Here is a 19,398-nt window from a genome sequence, read left to right on the forward strand (position 1 = left end):
CAAATTCTACGGTTGACCCCAAAGTTACATTTGTTTTCTTTCTTTGTTACTGATCACCACTCAGTCACCAGGCCAAATGGCTGTGTCTTCCTTGATTATTTGTGTGATAATCACTTGTCCATTTAAGTTTATTTGCATCAGTGTCACACCAATGTAAAAAGAAAACTTTTTCTCCTGTTTTTGTATAGTTTTTTCTGTTGTGTGATTCTTTTTTTTTTATCCTTTTCTATCCTGTCTCTCATCACTCTTTTCAGCTGTTTCTCCCGCCTACAACTGCCTCTTTCTCAACTGTCTTTTTCGTACTTGCCTGTATCTTTATCAACTCTTGTACCCGTTTCTCTCTCTCTCTCAGCTGCCCCTTTCTTAACTCTTTTTTATTTGTCCTCTTCTCTCTCAGCTATATTTCTCACCTATCTAAGAATCAACTCTCTAGCTCACATCTCTCCGCCTCCCCCTCTCTCATTCAGATATCTGTTTCTTTATCAGTGCTCATCTGCCTCCCCTTTCCTCTCTCAGCGGTCTAACATGTCTCAATACCTTGATCTCTTTCTCACTCACACAATCTCCTTTATTGTCTTATCTTTCACCCCTCTAGCCCCCCCTCTCTCTCAGATGTTCCTTTCTAAAGTCTGTCTCTTTACCACCCATCTCGCTCTAACAGTTCTTCACCTTTTCCTCTCTCTCTCTCCACCTCTCTCCTCATACCCTCCTAGCTGTCTCTAGTATCCTTCTCTATCTCTTTCGCTTATCTTCCCCTCATTCTCTCTTCGATGCTGCTTTAACACGTGTCTTTTTCACCTCTTTCTTATTAGGCTGCCATTTTGCCTTCTGAGCTCTCACTTGCTGCTCTCTCACACTCCGTCTCCTCCCTCTCTCTCATAGCTGTCTTTCCCTTCCTCCCTCACAACTGTCCATTCCTCATCTATCACGGGTAGCCAAAAGTGTCTCTTTCTTTGTCAATGTTTCTCATTATCACCTCTCACAAATGTCTCTTGTCTCTGTCTTGTGTTATCGCTGTCTCTTTTGCCTCACGCATCCCTACACCCCTCTCTTATCTCTCACTTGTGTGTCAATAGTGTCCACTTATTCTCTCTTCCGTTCTTTTGCCTCCCTTCACTCGCTGTACTTATGTAGTTTCCTCTCTGCTCATATGCTCAGCTTCAGAGTCACAGAGCGCTTTTGCTTCTCTGCTTGCAAATACTATTTTGCAACTCTGTTAATAAGTTGTGCTCAGGGAAGGCCCTGAGCTGGAGTTTCCCACAGAGCAGGCTGTCGACAGGAGGGGGCTCCTTCTATTACCGTGCATGAGTGTGCACAGAGGCTGCAGCGATGAATGAGGGGCCCCTCCATTGCAGGTAAACCTGAGCCCCCCACACAACATGGTGGGTGCGGGGACTTCTATTATATCCCTGTGTTGAAGTAGCCAGAGTGTGAAATGATGCAGATCTGGTCTTTGGTTTGACAACTGGTCCCGATGTTTGTCGTGAGGTGAATGGACTGAAACTAAACAGTGCTAATCTTCACTGCTTTACTAAACAATCCCTGCATTTGACGGTGCACCACAGCAACAAATTGTATATTAATTTGGCTTGGAACGGAACATTGTGGACCGAGGGTATCCACAAATTAATAAAAACCCCTGTCTTTCCGCCAAAGAAAAAGAGAGGAGCTCAAGCTCTAATATTTTGTCCAACTTCCCATTGTATAAATGGACTACTTTATGGGGTTGGTGGTACAGCAAGTTCTAACTGAACATCGATTTCATAGCGGGTTGTTGGAACAATGTTTTCTTTGTGATGAAATCATCACCACAAGAGCCCTATGGGCAGCAGGTAGGCTCCTTGGATGCTTTGGGGTGACTACTGTATCCCTCTTTTCCTTGTGCAATGTTACCGTTTCTGACGGTGATGAGCTGACACTAAGAAGGTCAGGGCTTCTTCTTTACCTCCTCCTATCTTTTTGACAACTTCTGTCTTTATCCCTTTGAGGCACTCTTCCCACAAAATTGCACGTTGGCTTTTTAGATGGGCCAGTTGGTCCCTCATACCTTAATGGTCAACTGGCTTCCCACAATGCACTGGTTCCCTGAAAATTGTGCAATCTATGATATGGTACTCATGCAGCCAAAGTATAAAATAAGTCCTACACTGGGAGCAGAGCTGTCTTATAGAGATAAAGGCAGAAGAACGTGTGGTAGAGGTAGGTGGTTGTGTTTGCCCTTCTTCCACCTAGAAATCTCCTCAAGAGCTGAACATTCACTCAGAGTTCTCTAGTACAATCAATGTAAAAACTGAGTACCCTTTTGGGAGTCCAAAAGACATCTCTCTTCCTTCCTTCCAAAGTGGCAACTGTAGCAGAGAATGGATACTCTCCTGCTCCAACCTGGATTCACTAGAAGTACTTTGGCCCAGATATTCTTGATGTTCTTCAGAACTCAGTGCAGGAGAGGCAATGGAGCGAAGAGATACAGGAGTCTTGTGCTTCACTCTGGGTGGAATCTGACTCTGAGCAAGGGCCTTCTTGTGAACTCCAGCGTGTAAAAGTCTTGACATTGCATTCCTGATGGTGGCGAAAATGCCATGTGCCACCACCATGTGTAACTGTCATTCTTGATCTGATAGGTGCAACTGACTGGGTTTGTCCACTCTGGGATTTAAAGCTCCCTCCATGTGGTGTACCATGATAGAGATCCTCTGATGATTCAGCCAACTTCAAAGATGGAGAGCCTCTTGACAGAGGACCCAGACCACCACCCCACCCTCCCTTGCTTGTTGGAATACCACATGGAGGTGGTGTTGCCCATGAGAACCTGCACCACTTGCCCCTTGAAGGACGGTAGGAAGGCGTTTAGTTGCAAGAAAATTGCCAGCAACTCCAGCAAATTGATGTAGATGCGGGTCTCCACCGGAAGCCAGAGTCCTCTGATTTCCACCTCTCCCAGATGAGCTATGTTGGAAAGGCGATCCCAGGGGAGACAGAAGATGTCTGACTGCCCGCCCCAAGACTCAACTCTCTCTATGGAATAGGCCGAGCGCCGTAGGGAGGCCTCCTTGGCGAGGCTCCTCTCCTACAATCGTACCAGCTGAGCAATCACACTACTACAGACGGTCACCACACGACGGGATATTCACAAGTATCTCTATATAAGAAATGAAGGCACGTTCTTAGCAGGTTAGCAGGCAGGGATCGAGGGATCCTTAAAGTCGTGGTTTCGGGACTAGTGGGGTAGCGGGACAGTCTTGGCACCGACTAGTGCGTGGATAGTTCAGGGGGTCAGGCCGCGACAGCGTCAGCAGGGCCTCGAAGGTGGATCAGCTTGGTCAGGCCGCGACAGCGTCAGCAGGGCCTCGAAGGTGGTTCAGCTTGGTCAGGCCGCGACAGCGTCAGCAGGGCCTCGAAGGTGGTTCAGCTTGGTCGGGCCGCGACAGCGTCAGCAGGGCCTCGAAGGTGGTTCAGCTTGGTCAGGCCGCAACAGCGTCAGCAGGGCCTCGAAGGTGGTTCAGCTTGGTCTGTCCGCGACAGCGTCAGCAGGGCCTCGAAGGTGGTTCAGCTTGGTCAGGCCGCGACAGCGTCAGCAGGGCCTCGAAGGTGGTTCAGCTTGGTCAGGCCGCGACAGCGTCAGCAGGGCCTCGAAGATGGTTCCGGTGCACGAGTTCGGATCAGGATCAGCCGCGACAAGGTCAGCAGGGCTTCGACTCCAAGATACAACTGGAGTCCTAATCCAGGGCTGGCCCAGATATAGGACTGGAGTCCTTTGATGTCCGGACCCTCGCGCCGGGGGGTCAGAGGGGCCGGGATGAAGATGTCCAGACACCCAGCAGGGGGGTGGAGCCTGGGCCCAGGGAGGCTGAAGGGCGATCGATACCAGGCGTCCGGGGATGGCTGGAGGCCCATCGAAACTCCCCTCCTCCGGGATCCACCACGTGGCCACTCTACCACCTGGGAGGATCTTGGTGCCTCGATGTCGGGGCTTCGCTGGGGGCCGGGGCCAGGGATGTCTGTGGCCACGTGCTCGGGACGTGATGGGCCCAAGATGGAGTCGGGCCGGAAATGGTGGCCTGGCAGACCGGCAGTGTTGGCGAGCAGGGTCCGCTGGGGTCCCAGGGGGGGAGAGCCGTGGGTTGCCAGGGGGCTGCTCTCATCGATGGTTCGTGTTCAGGGGGGTCGACGGCGGGTCGACGGAGGCCGATGTCGTCCCGGGCCCGCCATGCGGGAGGGGTAGGACCACGCCACGAGGCCGGGTCCAACATGCTACCAAACTCAGGGGCATATGTAGAAGGAGTCAACGCCGCCTTTACTGCAATTTTCCGAAGGTTTTGCGTCAATATTTTTATTGCCTTATGTACAAGCTGCCGCTAACCTTTGTCAGTGGCAGGTTTCCTGCGAAAATGTCCATTCTAAAGATAGCCACTTCTGTTAGCGATAATAACATGCAAGGGAGGCATTCCAGTGCAAAAACGGCCGCTAACCCCACTTCGCTATATTACAAGGGGAATCCTGAACTTTGGAGGGCCATAAAACCTACTGCTAACTGCAGTGAGAAGCAGTTTTTTAAGACCAGAAAATAGCTGGTCTTAAAAATAGAGATAACACTTGGGGCCTCTTTTCATTAGGTTTTGGTGCTGGACAGCGCTGCAAGCAATGTTGCTGCGCTGCCCTGCGACAAAACTACAGGGCAGGACTGCGCACCATCAATAAGATTGTGCGCATTCCTGGGCCTCACTCATGAAATATTGTTGCATTGCTGTGACAAGACAGCGTTGCAACACTTTTCACTACCCCCTTTTTGCGACACCATAGATGGGCTGTATTCACTGGACAGCGTTCCATGACGCAAGTAATGACATACGCCTGGAATCCTGATGTATCTGTCTGCTCTAAAGTCACGCATTGCTGCAGTTGTGTCATAACCATGATGTAACTGCAGCAATGAATGGGGCTAGCCTATCCCTGTGGCACTACGTCACCCTTACGCCTGCCATCAGGCAAGCGTAAGGGACTTATGCAGTGCAGTTCTTGAGGGGTGCCTGGGTGTCAGCGCAGTTGGAGATCCATCGGTGGTGGTTGCGTGCTGCAGTGTCATCATCTGTAATCGTTGGCGGAGTGGTGGTGCTGAGAGAGTTGACGAGACGCACTTCGGTGGCCTTGATCCAGCTGCGAGGGGGGCGATGATGGCGGTGGTGTACGGTGGGCATGGTGAAGACGTGATGTACACAATAATGGTCGGTCTAGGAGAGTCCAGTGGTGTGGCTGTTGTTGAAGGTCCCGCTGGCGGAGGAGACGTGCTCAACCGTGTGTCCTGCTAGGTGACTTGGTGCGGTGACTAGCTGCTTGTGTCTGATGTTGGGGAGCTTCCCCAGGAGGGGGTGGCGTCCTGGTCACTTGGGTTGTCTAGGTGGAACTTGAGTTCACCGAGTAGGATTTCGTTAGTGGATGGGAGAGCCTGGTGTGCAATGAGGTCTACAATGGTATCAGAGAATGGGTGTCCATGGCCCAGGGGGCCTGTAGATGAGGGTGCCGCAGAGGATGGAGTTGGTCCAGATCTGGAAGTTGAGATGTTCCATGGTCATCATTGGGTCATTAGAGTGCGTGCTCAGTCGGAGTGTGCTTCTGTAGGTGATTGCAATGCCTCTTCCTGGATGGTCGGGTGGTCCTTGCGGGTGATTTTGTAGCCATCAGTGATGGCAATGGTGATGTCCTTTCCGGAGCAGATGTTGGTCCTGGTAGGTGATGTGACGTCCATGGATGATGGCGAGGAGGGTGCTGGTGCCGTAGGGGTGGAATGTCAGAGAGGCAGGGTCCTTGGTGCTGAGTGCGGTCCAGGGGCAGGCGGACGCAGACAGGCTTGCCTATGGCTTGCCTTTGGCGCGGGAGACGTCCATGAAAACGCAGGCATTACATCGTAATGCCTTTACAACGCAACTCCAACAATGCAGGTGCTTTACATTGCATTCCATTACAATGCATTGTGAGGTCAGTAATGGGGTATTTTTAAGTTTTAGGGTGGGTATCGGTTTTGGGTGTCAGAAATAAAATTTGAGGTGTATTATGGGGTAAAATTAGAAATTTGGGGTGTTTTTTGGGGTCAAATATGAAAATTGGGGCGTGCATTTGGGTCAAATATGAAAATTGGGGTGTGCATTTGGATCAAATGTGATTTTTAGGGTCTGTTTTGGGGGCTCAAAGATGAATTTTAGGGTTCAGTGCTTGCTTTGGGGTGCAAGGGTTAGTTTTAGGGTTGCACTCCCTGAAGTGGGAATAGTAATGTTAAAATCTCTACAATCCAACACCTTCTCTACTGTTGTAATATGCCTAGCATTAGTATGCATTGTAATGGAATGCAATGTAATGGTATGCATCGTAACTCCATATATACCTTTGGCACACCAGTGGTTCGCCCGCTGCGCATGGCCGCACAGCTGCCGCCATTGATAAGTGCTATGGGGGGGGGGGAGCTGGACAGCTGGGAGGTGGGAAACACCAGAAAGAACACTGGATGGGGCGTGGACGTGGGGGTATGTGTGAGTGAGCGGGTGTTGTAAATAGTTAAATGAGAGAAATCTTACCTTGGGGACGAGTCCCGTGTCTTTGTTGCTCCTGCTCTCCTGAGTCTGCTTACCGGAACAGGAAGTAGGCAGCCTGGCTCCCTCCCCTAAGCCAATCACAACGCTGCATTGCGGCTTTGGGATTGGTCATTGGCACCGGGATGAGGAATTCAGCCAGGGGCTGGAGGGGTGGGCATGTAGTCTGTAATACAGCCTGCATTGCGAACAGGACAGTGCGCATGACTGCTTTGGGCTGCCTGAGCGGGTCGACTAAACAGTCACTGCACACTTGAGTGGGCATGCCACTCCGTCCTGCCCTGCTCCGTGAGTGGAGCAGCGGTATCCTCCCTCCCACCCGCAAAGGAAACATGCCATGATTACATCAGGAAGTTAAGATTATGTGATGATTGTTCCTCTTCTTGCACTACTTGAAAGCAGTGGACTGACGCTCTTCTGCCATAGTCGATGAACTGCCACTGGGGGTGCATCATCTACAGATGCTAGGACTGGGCGACTCGACCCTCGAGCCTTGTCCGCTATGCGTCCCACCTTCTCCTTGCCTGGACATCGACACCGTGGCTCAATCCTCTAAACTCTCTCCAAATCTGTCACTCAGCCAGCAGGAGCCTCGGCCAGGTGGGATTTCACAAGCCTGGGTACAGCAGTCGCCGCCAAGTCTGCTGGTGAACCTCCCGATGCAGTTGATGCAGCAGGGCCCACTGAGGCGTGAAGTTGTAGCGCTTCCGACACACAAGTTTGGCGCAGCTCAGGGGCCTCATCCTCCACAGCATCCGGCCAGCGCAACATCATCCGGCCTGTGATGCAGAGAGGCGCCGCACACTGTTGGTAATCCCCTCCTTGCACCCCGGTGTAGTGGTGGATTGTAGTATGCGATGCAGACCTACCTACTTTGCTGCGCAGGAGCACCTCTACCATTCACAGCTCCAAGGGGTGCAAGGCCGTTTTCTCACACAGGTCAGCAACGTGCCTCCATGCGACCAGCCAGACTTCACTACCAGGTGCGAGCGATCGCCGCACCTCAATGTCTACCACCACGGCTCATCGACTCCACAGCTCCTCTGCATCCCACTCCAGGCTCCAGACGCTAGTCCAGCGAGGCATCCAGGCGCCAGGCGCATGTCCGGTGAGGCATCCAGGCTCTCATCCTGGTCATCCTAGATGTTGGGTGGCTTGAGGCGGTTGTTGATGTGTGCTGCACTTGGCCCTTGCTCCTACATTCTGCATTTCATTGTTTCTTTTGCCTTTTTTCTATTGGAGGTTGACTGATAGGCTACTTTTTTCCATTAGAGGCAAAAAAAACTCACATTGGACTGACTAACGTGCGCTTTTTTGCCGCTAATGGGTCTTTCGTTGGCTTTCGCCCCCTAACGCCGGAATTCCTATCGCCATTGAGCTAATGTGTTAACAACAGTTTTCGCCGCCGATCCCTGAAGCTATTGTCATGTAGCGACTTGTACATACGTCGCTAACATGCCGATAATTTTCAATGGTATGCGGCGGTAAGAAAACTGCAGCTAACTAACGTTAGCGATAGTTTTCGCCAGTCCTTGTACATATGCCCCTCAGTATCAATGCATCCGTCACCACCTGCAGCTCTAGGTGGGGCAGGGAGAGGGCTCTGCTGCTGGTCTAATGGCAGTTGAACTGCTACCACTGCTGGTCTTTTGCAGAATCTTTCGACATTTAGATGGAATCTGACATGTTCCTTTGGTATTGGCCACACTGAGACTCACATGTGCTAAATGGCCTGGTTGGCAAGCAGGAAGCAAGAGGCTAGTAGGCCCATTAGCCTTAGAGCCATTCTCACCGAGACTCAGGATAAAGGCTAAAGCTTCGGGATCATAGCCCGAATATTCTAGACTCGTTGGTCCTGAGGAAAGGCATAAAATTGCACCATACCCATAATGGATGTAATAAAGGGGAGCCTCTACGGAGTCAAATGTGACTTCTGGAGGTTGATTAAGAACCCAAAAGATGTAAGGAGGTGTGCCCTATCTGGAGGGGGTCAGTGGCAAATTGTGGGAGTACACCCTCAACAGCCAGTCGTCGAAGTAGGGGAAGGCTGGCTGTTGAAGGCAGCCTCTGAAGATGGGCAGCGACCACCTCTTCACCTTGATGAACACCAGAGAGGCACTGAGGAGGCAGAAAGGGAGCATGGCAATCTGAAAGTGCTCATGTCCCAACGTGAACCCAAGATAGCATCCATGGGCCTGCAGGACGGTGATGTTTAAATACGTGTCCTGCAGGTCCAATGCCACCAATCATGCCCTGCCATCAAGGACAGAGAGAATCTGAAACAGGGTGAGCGTATGCCTGGACAGGCTATAGGACCTCTGTCAGCATGTTTGTTTTGATCTCCATTGTGTGGAGGTGAAGGTGAAGGACTTCAGCAGCCCTCCTTAATGCTGTAGCAAATGAAGTGCTTGCTTCCGTTGGTGTCCTGGAAAAGAGTGGGGTGGGGGACCAGCTCAGTCTCTGGTGAGGTGTCCAGCCCATTGGCATTCTGTAGATCCATATACCGGTTGTCATCATCATCATCATCATCATCATCACATGTTGTTAAACAGCCGTTCAAAGTCTCCCTTCTCTGGAGACTCAACAGGATCATCCTAATACAAGGATGAGGCTGAATGTAGGGAAGGGAAGTGATAATATCCCTGAGGAAGACTGGCTTAGCCATTTTGAAAAAATATACGGTAGCAACATGGAGCAGGAATCTTTTGAGGTCCCTGCGTCCGAACTCCCCTTGGCACGAGTTAGATTTGATACAGCTGAAGTCATTAAAGCAATCGAGGGTACCGCGGGTCGAAAGGCCCCGGGCCCTGATGGGGTTCCCTCTGATATGTTTAAGGCAAACTCTTTGCACTGGGCTGATATTTTAACTAACGTTTTTAATGCCTCAGTCACTGTGGGATTTCCTAAATCTTGGTCCAGAGCTACTATAATCCCCGTGTTTAAAAAAGGCCAGAGGGGAGACCCAAGATGCTATAGGCCTATATCATTGTTGGACTCCTCTATTAAAATCTTAGGGAAGGTTGTCCTGGCTAGAATAACATCTTGGGCCAATGGGAATAATATTCTGACAGATGTACAATACGGTTTTAGAGCGGGGAGGAGCACGGAGGACCAATGCCTCAATCTTCCCCTCATAATATCCAAGTATACGAGGGCAAAAAAGGGATCCATATTCCTAGGCTTCATGGACCTATCCACAGCCTTTGATCTAGTGAACAGATCAAGGCTGTGGACTATGCTCTTGAAAATGGATTGGACTGCATATTACAGCTTCTTGTCGAATTGGCCTGACGCGTTTTAGTGACGAAATCACCTTCCTCAAAGGCTCGACAAAGACAAGGCTTATCGGGACCACTCCCCTTAAATACACAGTTCAAGCCCTCCAATGGGCTGCTCGAATGAGCAACGTGGCTTTATGGGTCTTGTAGTCCAATTTAAGATCCCGAATGGGTGCCTGAATAAAACGCTGCTGAAAACAGTTCTAAGCCCATAGATGGGCCCCAGCATGTCGGGCTGCTCCTCAATCCCCACCTGTTGTTCCACAAACAGCTTCGCATGATTCAGAGCTTGCGGCCCCCACTCCTTTGCAGGGAGGTGCGTCTATCGCGGCTGGGCTGCCGCATAGTAAATCAAGCTCCAAGTTGATTTCGTCACTGAAACGCGTCAGGCCAATTCGACAAGAAGCTGTAATATGCACCGGTATGCCGTCGCTGTTCCATACCAATAAAGGGCTCACAGCAAACTGGTGTGGAGTGCGTCTATGCCTAGGGGGCAACTTGGAGCTTGATCCAACCGTAATGCTGCACCGCAGAGTGACCAATACGCAATTCCAGAATGCACTTGGATAAAAAAAATCACATGCAACCAATAAAAGGAGCTGTTAATCAAGTGGTGGTTTGTAGTTGAATCACATTTCACTTGCTGGTTGGCTGTGATCGAGGATGAAGGGATATGAAACGCCTTAGGCAAATGTGCTGGTCCCTTATACTACAGATTTTGCCTTTGCCCTAGAATCCACAAGAGTGCAGCTTTGTCCCTGGACAAACGTTTGGAAAAAATTAAACGGTGATCCACCATGAAGCTGCACCCTCTGTGTGAGCAATATGCAGGTCTGTGTGTCCTTATATTTGGAGTAACTGTCATGGAACCTTTGAGGGGCTGTGATAAGCTTCATTATAGCAACATCTGCACCCGACTGGGTCTGGGGACATAAATAAATTTTGTGAAATTCCGACACCCACTGGGGTGAGAGACTCTTTCAGAACCACCAGTTCCACAGAATGCACTTGGATGCAAATGCGCATGCAACCAATAAAAGGAGCTGTTAATCATGTGGTGGTTTGTAGTTGAATCGCATTTCTCTTGCTGGATGCCTGTGATCAAGAATGAATGGATCCAAAGCACGTTCGGCAAATGTGCCGGTTCCTGATACTACAGAGTTTGCCTTAGCCTATGAATCAACGCAAGTACAGCTTTGTCTTGGGACAAACTTTTGGGAAAAAACCTTTTAAGCATAGGATTAGCAGAGTGCCATTTACGCTGAGCTGTTAAATGAAAAATGCCTCAAAACATCCCCCGCAGATGGCTATATACGGAGTGGGGATGACCGGAGTCAAATCTACAAAAATATTATTATTTTTGGCTTTCTGTGATTCCACAGGACTCCCGCAGGAGCACGCTGGTTTCTGCGAGTGTCCTTTCGGTTTGGGGCACCCCAAAACATTTTTGTTAGATTTGACTCTGTTGGGGGAGTGGGATTTCCTCTGGGACCACCTCACAATGTCCAAGGTGTAAGCAAACCCCATTTCTGTCCCCTAATACCTCTCATTTTCACTTTTAGGACACAGGACCCCTCCAGTCCATCACAATATACACCCAGAGGACTACATTGACCACCTGGCCCACCATCTCCGCAGTGACGCTCGGCACCCTCGGACACATACTACTTAACATGTCTTCAATAAAGGACAGGACCCGATCAGCACAACACTCATCCTGATGATCCTGAACAACTCGATCAATGCAGCTACCTTTCCGGATGCCTCGAAGCACTCTAAGGATCTCCCCTCCTATAGAAACCCTCCGTCTACGGTAAGATGCTAGTCAACTACCGGCCCATCTCCCTGCTCCCTCTCCCAGAAAATCATGAAGAAATGTCTAGATGCCACCTCAATGACACCATACAATCTGGATTCAGACCCAACCACAGCACTGAGACTGCCTTCATTGCCGCCATAGAAGACATCCAACTGATCATGGAAAAAGGAGACACTGCAGCTCCCATGGTACTGGACCTATCCACCGTTTTAGACGCCGTCTCCCACCCCATCCTCATTCAATGACTGCCCAAAGCTGGGATTCAAGTAGTCATGCTTCTTTGGATTGGCTTCATCCTTACAGGTTGCACCCAGTCAATAAGCCAGACTCCTTTCACCTTGGCCGATGCCAACCTCACCTGCTCAGTACCACAAGGATCCGTGCTCAGTCCAACGCTGTTCAATGCCCACATGGTCCCACTTGCCAGCCTCATCCCTGCCTACTGAGTCAACATCATATGCTACTCAGATGACACACTGCTCATGCTCTCCCTCTCTGATAATACATCAAACACAGAACCAATGTTTCCGCATGCATTTATGAAGTTGCCAGAACAGTGGCGTAACGAAACCTGAGGGGGGCCCCCCTGCAAAGTACATGGAGGGAGCCCCTCATTCTCCACGCCAGTCAAGAGCTCTCAGGCCAGCGACCCGCCATACTGCAGGGGCTCACCCAAGCCATAAAAAAAGGATCTGGTTCCTCCATTGGTCACATCCGCCCTTTCATTAGGTGATTTATATACATCAGTAAATTTTGCTGCGCCCTCCAGCAAAGTTACATAACACTGCCTCCAGCCGCCCACCAAACATATCCTCCTACTTAATGACCCACCTTCAAGCAAAGCCTACTCAGTTAACCACCTCCAAACACAGACCACTGCCTTTGTGCCAGCTACTAACGCATCCATCAACTCTACTCTCGCCCCTACAAAACCCGCAGTTATGCTTTTCCGCCCGCCTTTAAAACCACCCCTCGGATGTCACTGTGAACCTGTGACCGCCGCCCACTGCTCCCCTGTCCACCACCGACTGAAAGACTGATGGCCGGTCCCCATGTAACCGCTGCCTACCAGTAAAGACAGAGCCTTTCAGCTGCTGCCCTCCCCAATGCCACTGTGGTAGTTGAAACATGTTAAACAATCTCTTCAACTGACCACCCCAAAACAGATCTTCCTGCTAGCCTCTACGGCATCAAAGCCGTTCCTGCCACTTTTCATCCTCTGAATGATGCACACAATAATATTAAATGTACAAAGGGTCCTATATTTGTTTCCTCATGCCAACATTAATTTACACTACGTACCCCACTAAACCATACCTCCAGTCAGAGGAAAACCTGATCCCATGTGTAGCACCAGTCAGCAAGTCCTCCAAGGAAAAACACCAGAGAGAATGCGCGATTCATGTCACTAAACCTATAGTGACAACGTAGCATTTCCCCACCCACTGTCAGCCCAGCAAAGTCTGCAACCGCACAGTAGCCATCAATACCAGCAACATCTAAAGCGCATTTCCACTTCCTTTCTATGGCAGCTCCTGATACATGTACCTATGACTTCTGGGCGGCATCTACGACAGACCACAGCATTCTTTGTCTCCCTAAGACTAACCGAATGCTGTCGTTGAACGCTTCTCTTCCCTCTTCTTTACTAATAACTAAGGGAGGATAACAAAAAAACATATAGTATATGCTTATGCAAATAGCGTATCAAGCACATGCTGCCCGCATACCTCACCAGATCCACATGTATCAATATTCTGCTATCGCACCATCCAGTCAACCCTATTATTATCTGGACATGTTTTTTATCCCTTCCATGAACTGGGAAAAGCAATAGCTTGCACGAAAACATGTCCCTTTAAAACCTTTGCTACTTATACAAGCACTTACTTGTTTTACTAACTAACATTTTAAATCAAACAGGTAACTCATTCTCGGATTGGAATTACGGCTTAGAAGTGTGGAAGTTAATACTGAGACGTAAGATGATTTTATGCTTGTCTGCCAGACCTGCATGCGCACACAATGCAACAATACAATTTAGCTTAACAAATTGTTCAGAAATGTACCGGAAGGTAAAGAAACAGCCCATATTATTTGTACAAAGAAAAATAGACAAACGTCCACTTTAAACCCCATGACATAAAAGCCTTAGGATGCCCAGCTTGTCCAAATCCATGCCTCCTAATTCAGCCCTGCCAAGTACCACGCATCTGGTGTTAAAACTAACGTATTTCAGTGTGGTGATCCGCATCTTCGCACTGAAATGCAAAATCACGCATAACAGGCATCGTGCCTCCTCTGGTACCAGTGCTGCTAATCAAAGCTGGTGTAGTATTTCCATGTGGTCGCCGTCTGTTTTCTGGGGCTTTCGCTATCTCCTATACATGATGCAGTAATTTTCGTTATGCAGTACAGCTGCCTGTGTGGTAGTCCTGTAATGAGTGTCCCTTTACTATGCCCGCAACATTTTTCTGTATTTCCGTATTGTGTCCATAAAGTTAGGTCTCTCGAGGATTTGTTGCAGGCGCGTGTGCCATGCACCAGTAGCCCTACGATGTCAGCCGCTTTGAGTGCGACATCTGCAAGGACTGGTTCCTGACGGGAGCTAGGGGCTTGAGAAGGGCACCAGAGATCTGGAGTGGGTGATGTTGTGACCCAGGATAACCTCTGCCTCTTGTGGGGAGCGATGTGTAAAAACTGCCGCTCTGCAAGTAGAAGCCGGGATCTAAGATTTCAACACAATGACACCACAGTGCTGAAGTGCCCAATTTAGCATCACACTGGACTGCCCACCGGCGGTCCGGCGTCATGCTGACTGACATGCATTGTCAGACCAGGGTGGTGCGGAGCACACAGCAGCACAAGTGCACATGTTGGGTTTTGGTCAGCGAATTTTTCCGATCAGCCCAGTCATGGGCACTAGTGTTAGCTGTGGCTGGTGGCTGCGCATTAGGAGAGCGAGGGTTGATCAACGCTGCAACCCTCGGTCTCCTAATGGGTGGCAGGGCAGCGAGTATCCCTGCTAAGCCAATCCTGGTGCTGCTGGAGCAGCATCAGTATTGGCAGAGAGGGGGTGCCAGTGTTCCAGCTGTTCCTGTTGAAGAGGACCATCGCTGGACCCCGGTCCAGGAGCAGAGGCGGTGCGTACCAGGCCAGGTAAGTTTTTATTTTAATTTTCAACTCCCTCAGCCTCCACCCCGTAAGTATTGTGAACCACGACTGTGTTTAATTATTTTTTAAAGTTAAAAGATTTCAGAGTGTCCATACCAGCTCTTTTTCCAGTAAAATATTTTTGTATTGATGTTTAAAAGGCCAAAAAAAATGGATGGAATACTATTTAGGTAATGTCCAATCCACTGGAATGTATTCAGGGCACGCTGTGCCAACTGTGATTCTGTGACTCATCTGGCAGATTCATCACACTGTTATTTATTTAATTTAGTCAGAGTTTTTATAGAGTTCAAACATACATGCCAGGGCACCAGTGTACGGAATAATTAGTACAGTCACAAAGGCACACTTCACGATTGGTTCCATCTTTAGGCACTAATAGTATTATTATTGTTCACTAACTCTGAATAGACTTTGGAAGGATGCAACGTTTAGTAGGCACTGCAAGATGCGAAGCTGTAGTTTTCAGTTTTCACACAGATCTCTATAGTGGGTGCCATTAGTCCACGGAAGCATTTTACAGACAGTAGGCGAAGACATAGGCGAAAACTAATGATCAGCCGGCCTAAGAACTATGCTGAATTCAAATAGATGCAGGACATAGATTGAAGGTGAAAGTTACTCATGGGTAAAATGGTTGCCGAATGGAAACTGTTGAGAAGTGATTCTTCATATGATCTTTTTTTAAAGCTGATAGATTTGTTGTCGACCACACCTAGCCTTCGTGGCTGTGAGTATAGTGTTAGGGTCATTTATTCAAGTACAGCACCTCCTTTATCCCCCATCACTCCAAACGGTTACTCTCTGCTCTTCCCAGCAGTGAACTGTCCAATTGTGAAAATGTGCCTGTTACATACAGTACGTCACTGCCAGAAGCATACCGAAGGCCAATCACTTTTTTGATGTGTGATCCTTACAGTGCTCAAAATAAAAGGGTTTTGGTGATCGAAATACAATATATTGTTATCACCTGTGTTTAATGCAAAATTACTTTATTCCCCACAATGATGAAGTGACACAGTTTTTGCGGTACCCTTTCAACCTCAGCACATTCAGGGATACACACACAGACACTTATGAGCTTTGTAACTCGGTACAGATATTATCTAATTCAGAGGCACTATTTTTTACAAAGGTTGACTGTGTGCACAAAGCTGCATAGAGGCTGATCATGTGCACAGTGCTGTGCCAGAGTTTGCAGGGTGCACAGTGCCAGACAAGGGCAGTTAATATTTAGTAATGCACAGAGGTTCAATAAGAGGGGCGCTCATCTGCTTCTTGACTAACCGCCAATCGTGCTGTACCAGGAAGTGCTGAATCCCATCCCACTCTGCCTCCATTCTCTCCACGTTTGTACTCCTGCTCATCCCTACTCTCTATCGCTACACCCTCACTCATGCTCTCCAAGCTTTCACTCACTCTCCACTGCTCCTTCACTTGCCTATAACTCCTCTTTTTTCTGTCACATTTTTCCTATCTTCTCTCCATCTCTCTGCTTCTTCTCGGCTGTCCATTCCCCTATCTCTCTGACTGGTCATTAGACCCGCCTGTCTCTCTCTCAACCAAGTCTTCCATACATCTTACGCACTTGCTTTCCCCCTCCTTCCTCACCCTTTTACAATGTTCCACTCTCCCAGATCTTTTTCTATTACATACTTCAACCTTTTTACACTACTCCCTCCTTCTTGCTCACCCCTCTCCTAATTACACTTGTGTTTTCTCCCATCTTTAGCTCCCCTTTATATTCCCCTCCTTCTAACACCTCCTCCTCCCTGTGCCTGCACCTTCTCTCGGCAGAATGCCCCCTTCACACACTATCCTTTCCTCCCATCTCTCTATTACCGCTCATTATCTCAAAAAATTATTGGGGTGGAACCCCCCCTCATCCCAAATGTTCTCAGTTGGGCTTGTTTGTTTGCTCACTCGCGATATAAAACTCATCCCCCAACTTTTACGCCCTCCCACTTTCAAAACTCACCAGCCGCCACTGTTCACACAACATTTTTACACTTAACTGCAAAAGACCTATTTACCCTCCACAAAATGCAACTCTGTAACATGCTGCATAATTCCACTTCGCACAATTATACACCACACCATGCCACATAATTCCACACGTCACACAATTCATCCCCACACAATTCATCACACAACATAATTACACTCCACATAATACCACTCAGCACCACATAATTTACCTCCACATAATTATTCTCTACTCCATATTACATAAATACACTCCACATAAATCCAGTCTATGCCACGTAGCAACATTCCACATAATTACACTGCACACCATGCCACATTATTTCACTACACAGAGCTAATCCACACAACACAAATCCACAATTTACAATTCTAACCCAAACTATATATGACTTGCATATATTGCAAAACCATATATTGCAAATGCGTGTTTACCTTCCAATGGGTCCCAGCAGATCCTGTTCCTGGAGCTGCAATCATTCTCCTGCCCCTGTCAGCTCTCTGTGCTGCCTCCTGCTCTCTGGGGCCCCCACCCCATTCTCTTTCCGGGCCTCCTGCGCTCTTCGCTTCAGGCTGCTTACAAGACAGAGAGGCTCAGAGCAAGCCTCTCTCTCACCTAGCGAGCAGGCCCCCTTCATTTACACCCCTTCCTGGGGGGGGTTTGGAGGTTGGAATGCTGCTTCCTGTCTGTGGCCCTGTTCAGCTAGTGAGAGTGAGGCCTCGCAGTACAAACGGCAGTAATGTTGCAGGCTGCCTTCCACAAGCTGTTCTTTTTTTAAGCATTCGGGGGCACGAGGGGCCCCCCTTGGATAGTGAAGCTTGGGCCCCCCGCCCCCGCACTGCGTGGGTTGCGGGGCCCTGTGTTACGCCCCTGTGCCAGAAGGATGAACATGAGCTGCCTGAAGGTCAACACAAACAAGACGGAAGTAGTCATCTTCGACAAAGACACCTTGCTATGGTACTCCACATGGTCCCTGTGGAATTTGGACACCCACCCAACCCAGCCAGGCATGAAAAGAACCTTGGAATAGTAGTTGACCACCAGCTCACTAAGACCAGCCAAGTAAACGCAGCCTCTCCCTCCTGTTTCCACACACTCAAGATACTCAAGAAGATTCTTATTTGTAAGTGGCTTTCCTAATCCATTTGCAGAACCTTCACCCATGGCCTTCAACATTAGCTAGCTGGACTTAGGCAACACACTCTACATAGGAATCAATGCACAATTGATCTGAAGATTGCAGAACATACAGAACACAGCGCCAGACTCACACTCACACTCACACTACCCCCTCACACTCACATCAACCTGAACCTCAAAGACCTCTACTGGCTTCCAGACCACAATTGGGCACTCTTCAAACTTCCCATGCACACTTAACAGCCTTGAATATTGGCCCCACCTACCTCAACAATTGCATCAAATTCTACAAACCTACCAGACTTCTCCCCTCAGCCGGGCTCCTACTCGCACATATCCAAAGCATATGTAGAATCAGATCCAGTGGTTGTGTCTTCTCCTACCACACCCTCAAGACCTGGAACAGCCTGCCACTACATAGCAGAGACGTCTTCCCGGTTCTTAAATTTCACAAGAAACTGATGACATGCCTCTCCATGTAAGTCATGGCCCTGGCTTGGCCTACGTTGCATCTGTTTTCAGCCGCAGAAACCTTCCTGGGTGAGTTGTACACTGCACAAATACACATAACATAGTTAGGTCACGTTATTATTAAGAATCTTGTCCATGTTTGCCCAGCCAATCAGGATTGACTAATTTCCTTCTAAATTGGCCAGTCATAGTATACCTGGACACCAGCAGGCCAGATATACCTAATTTTGAACCCCTTCAAGCCCAACCTGAGACCCTCAAGGTCAACACAAACAAGACGGAAGTAGTCATCTTCGACAAAAGACACCTTGCACCTCTATAAACACATAGGTTCTGATTGGGATGGCGGTGAGACTGCCACCTACAGGCTGTCATGGCAGTCTCACAGCGAGTGGAACAAATTTTATTCCGCCGTCACATTAGGATGGCGGGCGGAGGGGTGGCGGCCAAAAATACATACCGCTAGGCATCCGACGAGCTCCTTGAGGCCGCCGATGAAATAGAGGGGGGTGTAGTCCCTACCATGGTGGCTAGGGATCACAATATCCCTTTCTGTCTGCCTTTTCATGGTGGTTAACCCGCCATGAAAAGGCTGGCGGAAAGGGACTTTGTGGGCTCGTAGCGGACCCCCCTTTCCCCTTGGCCCTCTGATGTGGGCACTGGGGGGCACCTATGGTGCCCCCTTAGATGTCCTTGGACCATGTGGCAGCTACCGCATGGTGCCTGCCACGTAGTGCAGGGATATGTAAAGTGACCACTTTTTGTATTGCTGGGTGTGCTGCAGCCAGCAGCACCCGCTGCAATACAAAAGATCGGTATTGCAACCCCAACCCAGTTGTGGCGGTTGTATCATAATGCCTCTTATGAGACCGCCAACAGTATGTGGGGCAGTCCTGATTTCCGATAGGCGGCCCGCCATCGTAATCAGCCCTTAATTCCTCCAGAATT

The sequence above is a fragment of the Lissotriton helveticus genome, chromosome 3_2, assembly GCF_964261635.1.
Source record: "Lissotriton helveticus chromosome 3_2, aLisHel1.1, whole genome shotgun sequence".
Lineage (NCBI taxonomy): Eukaryota > Metazoa > Chordata > Amphibia > Caudata > Salamandridae > Lissotriton > Lissotriton helveticus.